Source organism: Hordeum vulgare, chromosome 3H, assembly GCF_904849725.1.
Source record: "Hordeum vulgare subsp. vulgare chromosome 3H, MorexV3_pseudomolecules_assembly, whole genome shotgun sequence".
NCBI lineage: Eukaryota > Viridiplantae > Streptophyta > Magnoliopsida > Poales > Poaceae > Hordeum > Hordeum vulgare.
In genome coordinates, this window is record NC_058520.1 from 231249258 (window position 1) to 231258801 (window position 9544).

At 47.3% G+C, this 9544-nt stretch overlaps 1 protein-coding gene across 2 annotated transcripts in view; it reads left to right on the forward strand.

The window, feature by feature from the left end:
• Window positions 1–4789, forward strand: part of LOC123443577 (basic salivary proline-rich protein 2-like) — a 36974-nt gene extending 32185 nt beyond the window's left edge. For both annotated transcript variants that reach the window (XR_006630733.1, XR_006630735.1), the window contains exons 5-6: window positions 2828–4132; window positions 4227–4789. The gene's annotated coding sequence lies outside the window, so the exon portion shown is untranslated. The remainder of the gene's footprint in view (window positions 1–2827; window positions 4133–4226) is intronic.
• Window positions 4790–9544: the final 4755 nt, after the last annotated feature.

Here is a 9544-nt window from a genome sequence, read left to right on the forward strand (position 1 = left end):
CGAAGTAGAGGAAGCAGTACACCAGGTCCGCGTCGTTGACGAGGACGAGCTCGACGGAGGGGTCGCTCCCCGGGGCTTCTAGCGCCGGGAATGGGTCGCGGGGAACCACCCCGAGCCCCCGGACATGGCGGCCTTGCCGCTCGACGGAGCACGCAGGGGTAGACGCGACGAGTCACTTCTCTGTTCTCTCTGCTAATCCTACAGAAGGCTTACCTTGGGAAGGCAGGAAGAGATGGAGGGGAAGGAGAGAGGTGGCGGCGGCAGGAGGGAATGGAGGGAACCCTAGGCGAGGGGAGGGCTCGGACGCCCAGCTAAATAGGGGACCCTCGACGTCTGTGCCACGACACCGTCAACTCCCTCTCTCTCTCTCGTTCTGACGGAAAGGAGACGCGCGGGGGAGGAGTGACGGCGTCAGGAAAGGAGGAGGGGACTCGCGCGCATGGGCTCTAGCTGGAGGGACATGGGCCACCGAAGGGGGGGAAGGCCCATGCTACGCCGGGGAAGAGGAGAACTTGCTGGGTTTTTTTTCTATTTAGAAAAACACACAGGAAGGGAAAAATTAACACAAGATAAAACTACTGGGATAAAATCAAAAGGAAATACCCCCTGGTCATATAAAAATATAACCTATTTAAGAAAATAAGATCAAGATTTTTAGGAGCAAATAATATTTTACAAAACAGCATTAGTTTGAACTGTTTTGTAATTTTATATGCACCTATAAACACCCATTCAAAACCAGCAACTCACATCTCTCATCAACCACAATTTTAGCTAAAACATGGGCATTATTTTAAAAGGAAAAGGAAGAGGTGAAATTTTACATAGGGGAAAATAGAGAGGGGGAGAAGGTGGTTGGTTTTGAAAAAAATAAGCACTTGATAACACATGCTACACTCCACACAAGTCACACATCACATGATCACATGAAATATAACACCTCAATACACACTCCTAGTAAGAACATATGCAAACATGATCATGACATGCAATCATAAGGTATGGCAAGGAATGATATGTTATGCATGCATGCAAGGGAAGCAAGTAATAAGGGACACACATGAAATCATGGCTCAAAATGACAACATCACAATCTCTGACAAGGTGGTCCCACATGAAGTAGCTCCAAAAAGGGTAGGTTCTACACTTGGGGCATTACAAGCGGGAGAGTGTCCTATTTGCACACGATGTGCATCAGATTTTGGTCGTAACGATCCCTAATGTTTATCACCCTACACGTGTTCAATGAAGACGCCATGGAAAGTTTCAAACATTTCCAACCTTGGTAGCACGACCAAAGTATGTTCAGCCTTTTTTACTTGCTGAAAATTCAGTTAGTACCGCGAAAATAGAAAATTAACTTATTTATTTTTTTCAATTTGTAGCATGGGACTTCTGATCGCCTATATTACACATGCATAAAATTTCAACTCCAAAATATGTTTACAAATGAAGTTCTCTCTGTGAGGTGGTAATTTTGAAACCCTATATACACTTGGCGGGAGAGTGTCCTGTTTGCACACGATGTGTATCGGGTTTTGGTCGTAGCGATCTCTAATGTTTATCACACCCTACAAGTGTTCAACGAAGACGCCATTAAAAGTTTCAAACATTTACAACCTCGTTAGCATAGCCAAAGTTTGTTTTTTGTTTTTACTTGCCAAAAATTTAGTTAGTGCCGCGAAAATAACAAACCAACTAAACAAATTGTTAAATTGTAGCATGAGACTTCTCATGACGTATATTACACATGCAAAAAATTTCAAGTCCAAAATATTTTTTAAAATTAAGTTTTATGTGTGAGGTTGTCGTTTCGAAATCCTATGTACACTTGGCGGGAGAGTGTCCTGTTTGCACATGATGCGCATTAGGTTTTGGTCGTAACGATATCTAATTTTTATCACACCCTACAGGTGTTTAATAAAGACGCCATGGAAAGTTTCTAACATTTCCAACCTCGTTAGCGCGGACAAAGTTTGTAATATATTTGAAGTATGTAGGCTTAGGGCTGGCGGGTGGCTAATCCCATCCGCCGTTGCAAACATCAATAGTGGCGGGTGCCACGTACTGCCCGCCGTGTGTTCATCGAAAACACGCGACCCCCTGCGCATAATTTCAAAACTTAACTAATCCGTTTCGCTCTTCTCCCACCTTTTGCGCGCTTGTCCACCCCAATCGTCGCCTGCCGCCACACACCTTTCCCTACTCTCAAGCACTATGGTTCTCTGTCGCACACCTCTCCCTACTATCGCGCGGTCCGGTCGTTAGCCACAGGCGTCGCCGGTGCTCGTACTCCGCGGCCACTGCACATGTAGTTTTTCCCTGTGAGATCCCGTGGGCCGACACCTGGACAACCTCACGGCCGTCACAACGGACCCGACCATTTCATTAACACCGTCATCAGCATCACAAATATTTTATTCACATTTGTGCGAAGGTATAATTTCACCACAGTTCACATCTATATGTTCCACTATTGTAGATGATTGTAACATGTTTGATGACATGCCACACAAAGACTTAGATCTTAGATGTTCTTACATGCACACAAACACGTGGATTCCGTGGTGGTATTCGATGTAGAATCAGATGGTTGTGTTTGATTTGCATGACTTAATATGAGTGCCAATGTTTTGACGAACTATTGATTCGTTTCCGTTTCGTCAAATTTCCAGTACTCAATATGTGATGAAACATTGATTCGTTTCCGTTCCGTCAAATTTCTGGTACTCAATATGCGCTACTTTTAGCAAAGGTCATGCTAATTTTTTCAGTCATAATTTTCATTCTATGTTGAGTCATAATTTTTGTTACAAATGGATTCCAGCATCAGAATGTCATCGCAGAAGGAACTTGAGTACATGAGCCGTGACATGGAGATTAGCGCCCCTAACGCGGATGATTCAGCTATCCGCGACGGTGAGATGGGCAGCGACTAACAGGTAGAACGGACCATCGGGGCAGGGGACACAAGCTACATTGAGTGGACTTCATCCAACACTAACGCCACAAAGAAGAGCAACCGAAAGGCAAGGGATCCAAACAAGCTTCACAAAGCTATAATTGCAATCCCCGACTTGGCTCGAGTGGTGAGACCGTCACCCCAGAGGATGCATCAAAAAGGTATAACAAAATGCTAGGTTGCATCTTGCGAAAACTATCCCGATCGGTAGCAAGGATTTGGTCGGACACAAGGTCAATCTACTACTAGCGTTAAACCATAGTTATGAATTTCCACCTTATGTCAAGAAGTTAGCTGAATATTATGCCATGTCAAAATGGCCAAAGATGTTAAGGGACTGGAAGAGCAGTGCCCGTTGCAATCTAGTTGGTAAGGACTTCGAGACCGTTAAGTGGCTCAATCCAACTATGGATCACGAAGAATGAAGATGTTTTGTGAATCCTGTGGTATTGAGTCAAGCAAGAAGATAAGTGAGCATTTCCATAATTACGAAAAAAGCTGCCATGTAACCACTGTCTGGGCCCTGGTGGTTACAAAGCTGCAAAACCCAAGTGGGAGAAGGAGGCCACGGAGTTTATAGCCGCGGGTAAATGACCTCCATTCTGGGAACGTCGAGATCGTGCTTGGGACTTCCGTTTTCTCGGAGCACCGGAGACGTAGTGCCAGATAATCCGCATTCAGGGGAGAAGAATGCACACGACACTTGCGGACCATCCATGGACAAACAACCTATGTGTGTTATCATCCCCGAAGGGCGGCGATCAGACTCTATGTTGGGGACCCTCTCGATTGATCTTCATATTCTACACACCCATGTGGTAGATAAATAAAAAAAAGGTGAACATGGATACACGACCAAGGTGATAGAAGGTTATGGTTTTGTCCAGGAGTCTCCGGCAGATAGAATTGATTTGGCCTTTAATGAGGCAATCCATGCAAATATCTTCTGTGTCAGCGCAGTCTTCCCGGAGTTAATGATATTTTGGGTACTTCATCAAGCTATAGATACCCTATTCCCGCATGGTAACGTGTCCTTACCTGATCCTTTTTACATGCATTACCACAACCTGGAAACCATAGAAGGCGAGCAGGTCATCTCAGACTACCTGTTCCTGTTCTTTGTTGTCAATACCCACACGAGGACACCTTTCTAGTGCCAGAATGCGACAAGTAAGTCACTAACATCCACTAATTTACTTTGAAACATATAAATGGCCCTGTGGTTTGATCGCATCAATGCTAATTTCTTCATTTTTTTGCGCAGCGACCGGCATTGGATCGTTATCGCACTATTGCCGATGCAGGGCTTGGCTTACTTCTTCGATTTGAAGAGACACCCTAAATAACAACGGACCATATTGAAGAAGGTAATAAATGATGCTCCCACCAAGTGTAAGAACTTGAGAGAGACTGTAACAGAACATTCAGAAATCAAGTTCTTCACTAGGGCTTGTTGCTATCAAGAACAAAATGTGGAAACCTCTCATAGGTCCGGATATCGTGCCATGTCTATCATGGACGACTTTTTGAAGAAAATAAAATATATGCGTAATCATAGCGAGATCATCAAGTGGTCCAAACACATGGAGAGGGTCATGAACATAGGGAAACTATTAGGAGAACACATTCGCCTCCAAAAGGTCTTGGCCAGAATTGTCAACAAAGATGTTGTAAATGAGGTTGGGAAGTTTTACTTCCAGCTAGAGCGAGATGAACAACGACTTCACCGAGTTGAAGACATATCACGGTAATCGATTGCGAGCGATACATTGCTTCGAAACATCTTGATTCGTTATTCATTTTATAAGTTGAGAATTTTACATATTGTTGCCCTACATTCTTATATTGTATATTTGCTTCCTTAATAATCTTAATTATTGTAACACCATTGTAATATTATTGTTTGAATGCAATGGGATGATTGAGTGCAAAATACTGCTTCAACGCAATTAAAATGCTGCCACGACAACAAAAAAAGTTGTCTCCGCACCTATTTTACTATATGCGGACATCACTACGAGTGGTGGGTGGGAAAGGTACCTACTACTCGTAGTATACACATGCGTGGCGTATAGAGAATATAGTTGTGGCGGGCAATAACTTCTGCCCATCACTACTGTGCTCTTATCAATGGCGGGCGTTTGCCCGTCACTGGTGCCATAATAAAAGTGGCAGGATGTCAGTGCCGAGCGGCCCTAAGGGCTTGGGCCGACACTACTAGGATTTTTGCGCCCGCCACTGCTATCCATTCCTGCAGCAGTGAGTGAACAATGTTTTAGCTCATATTTTGATGTTGACAAGAGCTTATTTCATTTTTGTTTTGATCCGAATGATATGGCAGGTGTGGTTCACTCGACGTTGCCAGGACCTCTTCACAGTTTCCCTGAAGCGCGGGAAGCGTGGCCAGAAGCTTTCATAACGGAATTGGGCTTTCCTTCGCAGCACAACACTGTTAGCGAGCAGAAGGGGCAGTGATCCGAGCATGCCGTGGAGGCAGCCATCAACATGGAAGTTGGGAAAAGGGTGTTCCGTTCCATGTTGGCGAAGATGTTGCCAATGCTCACCATCTTCGGGTTCTCCCTCTCATTTGTCCGCGTGAATCTTCTGTTCTCGCACTTGAGATCCTTCAGATTCGAGGCGCCAAGATGTGAGCGCTGCAGCAAAAGCGGATGCCCAAACACAGCCACAAGATCGGGCATGGTGTAGGAGTCATCGAGAGCACGACACACATGAACAAAAATAATCGAACCCACTGATGTGTAGGACCATCATCCAACTTGGCCCACCGGTCATTGTGCGGAAAGGTAGTAGCAGGTGTGTATGCTGCAGCACATCTCGTACACGGCATGGTGTAGGAGCACAATGCACCGGTCAGCTACCCCACACGCATGCATGCATCGGTCAACCAACGAGTGCGACTAGGGGTGGCACTGGGCCACCCGTCATTGCGATTGGCCAAAGGTAGACACAGAAGGAGGGTGCACATGCACCAGCCGACCCCTCCATAGCTGCGCCCCATAACGCACGATGCGGGCAGCACGCCACGAGCGTCTGCCAAGAGCGGTTGACCCCAAAAAAAATCTAACATAACTTACATCAAGAACATGTAGCTAGTCCAACTGGCAGACGGGACCAGGGGAAGCATCGGCCCACCCGTTGTGACACCACATACACGGGCGCATAAGCGGTAGTCAACCCATTCGTGACTTGGCCACAACGCATGGTGCAGATTTTGCAGGACGAGACACGCGACACAACCGCACAACGCGAGCATCCGGTCCCAGGACGCACAACATGAGCAGGAACAGAAGCGCGGCGTGCGAGGATAGGCTCATTCTCACCCACCAACGATTCACCCAGCCAATAGCACGGGCACATGAGCCCACCAATCATGGACGTGGAAAAAATAACCATGCGGTGAAAAGAGGAGGCAACAAACACGCAACGATAGAACGGTTAAAATAGACAGTTGACCAGAAACAACTCGATCCAAGGGATAACAAAGAACCAAACCGAGTGACCCTCTCGGAGGCCGAGTTGGCGAGTGACCTTCTAGGTTAGAATTGGTTTTTTTTTTTTTTTGCCATGACTTCCATGAGTGGCATTTCATGCTGAATCTTGCGAGCATGCAAAAAATGTCAAGGTTTACCACTAAAAATGCAGATTTTTTGAAATTGTTTTACTATTTTTTTTGTTTTTACTGTTCGTCAGGATACATTTGAGCTCGGAATCAGAATAGAACTTTTGTAGCCAATATGGGTTGGTTGCTCATTCTAGAAATATCTTTACGCACACATAATCCAAACACAACGTGGAAACCAATGAAAGTAACAACCAGCCTAACCAAGAGATGGACACACATTGCGCCATTGTAAGGGTCAACCAAGCGAACTCTTTGAATTGCTCTTGCTAAGTCAAAGGGGTGAGCAGAAATATAAAACTCGCTAAGCTAGCCCGGTTGTAGTGATCTCCAAGTTGTGGCGGTAATTCTTTCATTTGCTGACACGTGTATATGTTTTTTTTGTTAGAGTTTGTTTTCTTGCCGCTTTTCTGTCCTATTCTGGTGCGCCCGGTCCACCATCTATCCGTGATGTGTATCATGCTTGACTAGATATTTGTTTGCCTCCTGTTGACTCCACTTATGTTTTGAATTGATCACTTTGATCGGAATAAATATTACAAGAAATATGTTAACTTGCGACCATCAATATTGGTCGCTGAATGGTCATTGTTTTTCATTTTTGACCTTTTTGTGACCAAAACAATTTGGTCAAAAGCCGACCGTCTTTAATAAAACTTAACGACCTTCTTTGTGATATGTAAAAGGCTGCAAATACTACAACCAACTTGTTTGGTCACTAGCACTCTGGTTAGACCACGTCGGATCCAATGGGGCAAGCCGACGTGGTAAAATTGCGATCAATTGAATTGGTCATTGATAAGAATCAGCTCGGTTCAATTCGGTGTATATATGGGCCAAGCCCATTAATTCGGCCTTTTTAATTATCATTTTTTGTCATTCTGGGTAACTACATGGGCCTGACCCAATATTTCAGCCTTTTTTGTTTTTGGGTTGTGGCCTTCCTTACTCAACGATTTTAGTTTTTTTCTTCAGAAAATGGGCCCTGATTGTCACGTTCTAGTATGTGGGTCCATGTTTTCAATTCACTGGTAAATAAATAACCAATATTACAATGAGAACAGACATAAAGCACACATAATACTTCAAATAATAGCCAAAATAAGTCACTTACATCATATAACTTAGATACAATGGTAATCATAGCCACAAGATCTAAAAGTGTAACCATAAGCATAAGCTCTACAAGTCTCTACAAGTGTAGTCACAGTCACAAGCTCTACAAGTGCGCTTTGACAACTTCAAGTGACCCTTCATGATGGCAGGAAGATAGTTTCTATCAATCCCGATTTGAGGAAACACACCAGACTTCAGGGTCTTTCTCATAGTGCCGACCAAGATCTCTGTCGGATTTTGGGCTCCGCAAAACCCTAAGGATTCGAACACTGGGGCGTGTACGAAGATCTCCCTGCTTCGTCTCGCCTAACCCACTACTCGATGGAAACGATGAAGGACTAACTCGATGGCGAGGGGAGCACAAAACACAACAGTTTACCCAGGTTCGGGCCTCTGCGAAGCGTAAAACCCTACTCCTGCTTTTGGTGGATTGCCTCTCACGGAGGTGGTGGATGAGTTAGTACAGTGTTCTTGGGCCTCTAGAGGCTGAGCGACTACGTGTGTTGTTTTATCGTCCGAATGAACTACCCTCTCAAGTACTCTACCTTCTCTATTTATAGCGGAGGCCCGGGTCCTCTTCCCTCATAGCTTCGGCAGGAAGGGATCCCACAACGGCCAATTTTGAAGGGGAACAGGGGAACATGCTCCCCTGCCCAAAGGTGGTCTTCGCCTGCAAAGTAACTGTCCGCGCCGCAGAGACGGGCCCGTGGATGACGTTTGCCCTACTAGTGGGGGCTGCGGCTTTGTTGCACCAGAAGGGAAACCTTTGGAAAACCTGTACGCTCCCGCCTCCTTTGCACCAAAGGAGGAACTGTCCAGTCTTGCCATGTGCTGCTCGCCTCTCCTTCCCCAGCATCACCCTTGACTCTAAGGCTCGGCATTGCCTCGGAACATCCGCTGTTCCGGAGGGGTCCTGAGGAGGCCCCCTGCGGGTCTTGACGCTGCTCTTCCTCGTGAGGCCTGGCCCCTCACGAGGGTCTTTCCTTGAGCTGTGATGGGCCCGTTGGTTTGCTCTAGTGAGGCGGGTCCGCCCTGGGCCACAGGTAGGCAGGTCTGGGTACCCCCAATCCTAGAACGCCGACAGTAGCCCCCGGGCCCGCGGCGTGCTCGGGTTGACTTCATGGTGGAGCCTTGGGGGGCAGGATGAGACGCCGTGGGCCCTCAAATGTCTGTGGGCCAGGTCGGCGCGCGTCAAGCGGCTCGTGTATGGTCCTCCTTGTCCTCAATCTCTGCCCCTTTATTAGGTGCCCTGCTTATAGCTTCGGTGCTCCCCCGGGGCATAATGGACGCAACCTTCACCGCCCTGAATGGTGTCGCAGTTGAGATGAGGAAGGTCGAGGAAGAGTCCATGGCCGCCTGCACCACGTGTGAGGGGGCACTGTAGGAGGCCAAGGCGGCCGTCGAGCGCTGCAAAGAGGTGGAAACCCGCCTGAGTGCCCTCCAAGGGGAACATGCCAAGCTGGTCGAGCAACGCCGCTCGTAGGAGGAGGAACTCAAGGCCCGGGAGGCCAAGCTTGCCGCCCAGGAGGGAGAGCTGTCCCGGAAGCACCCAGGCGGCACTTGGTTGAGCGGGAGAAGGACATCACCACGAGGGAGGCTCTCCTTGAGGCCCAGGAAAAAGCTCTCGCCGCGGCCGAGGAAAGGAAGGCCTCCGAGCTGGCTTGCTTCCCTGACGTCGAGCTTGGGCTTCGCAAGGCACTCCGCTCCCTCTGTCGGGACGGGTTTGACGAGCCTCTGGCCACCCCGGAGGAAGGCTTCACTGTGCTCGCAAAGGGGCTCGTCGCGGCGCTGGAGGCTGCCGTCACGCAGATGGACAAGATCTTGGA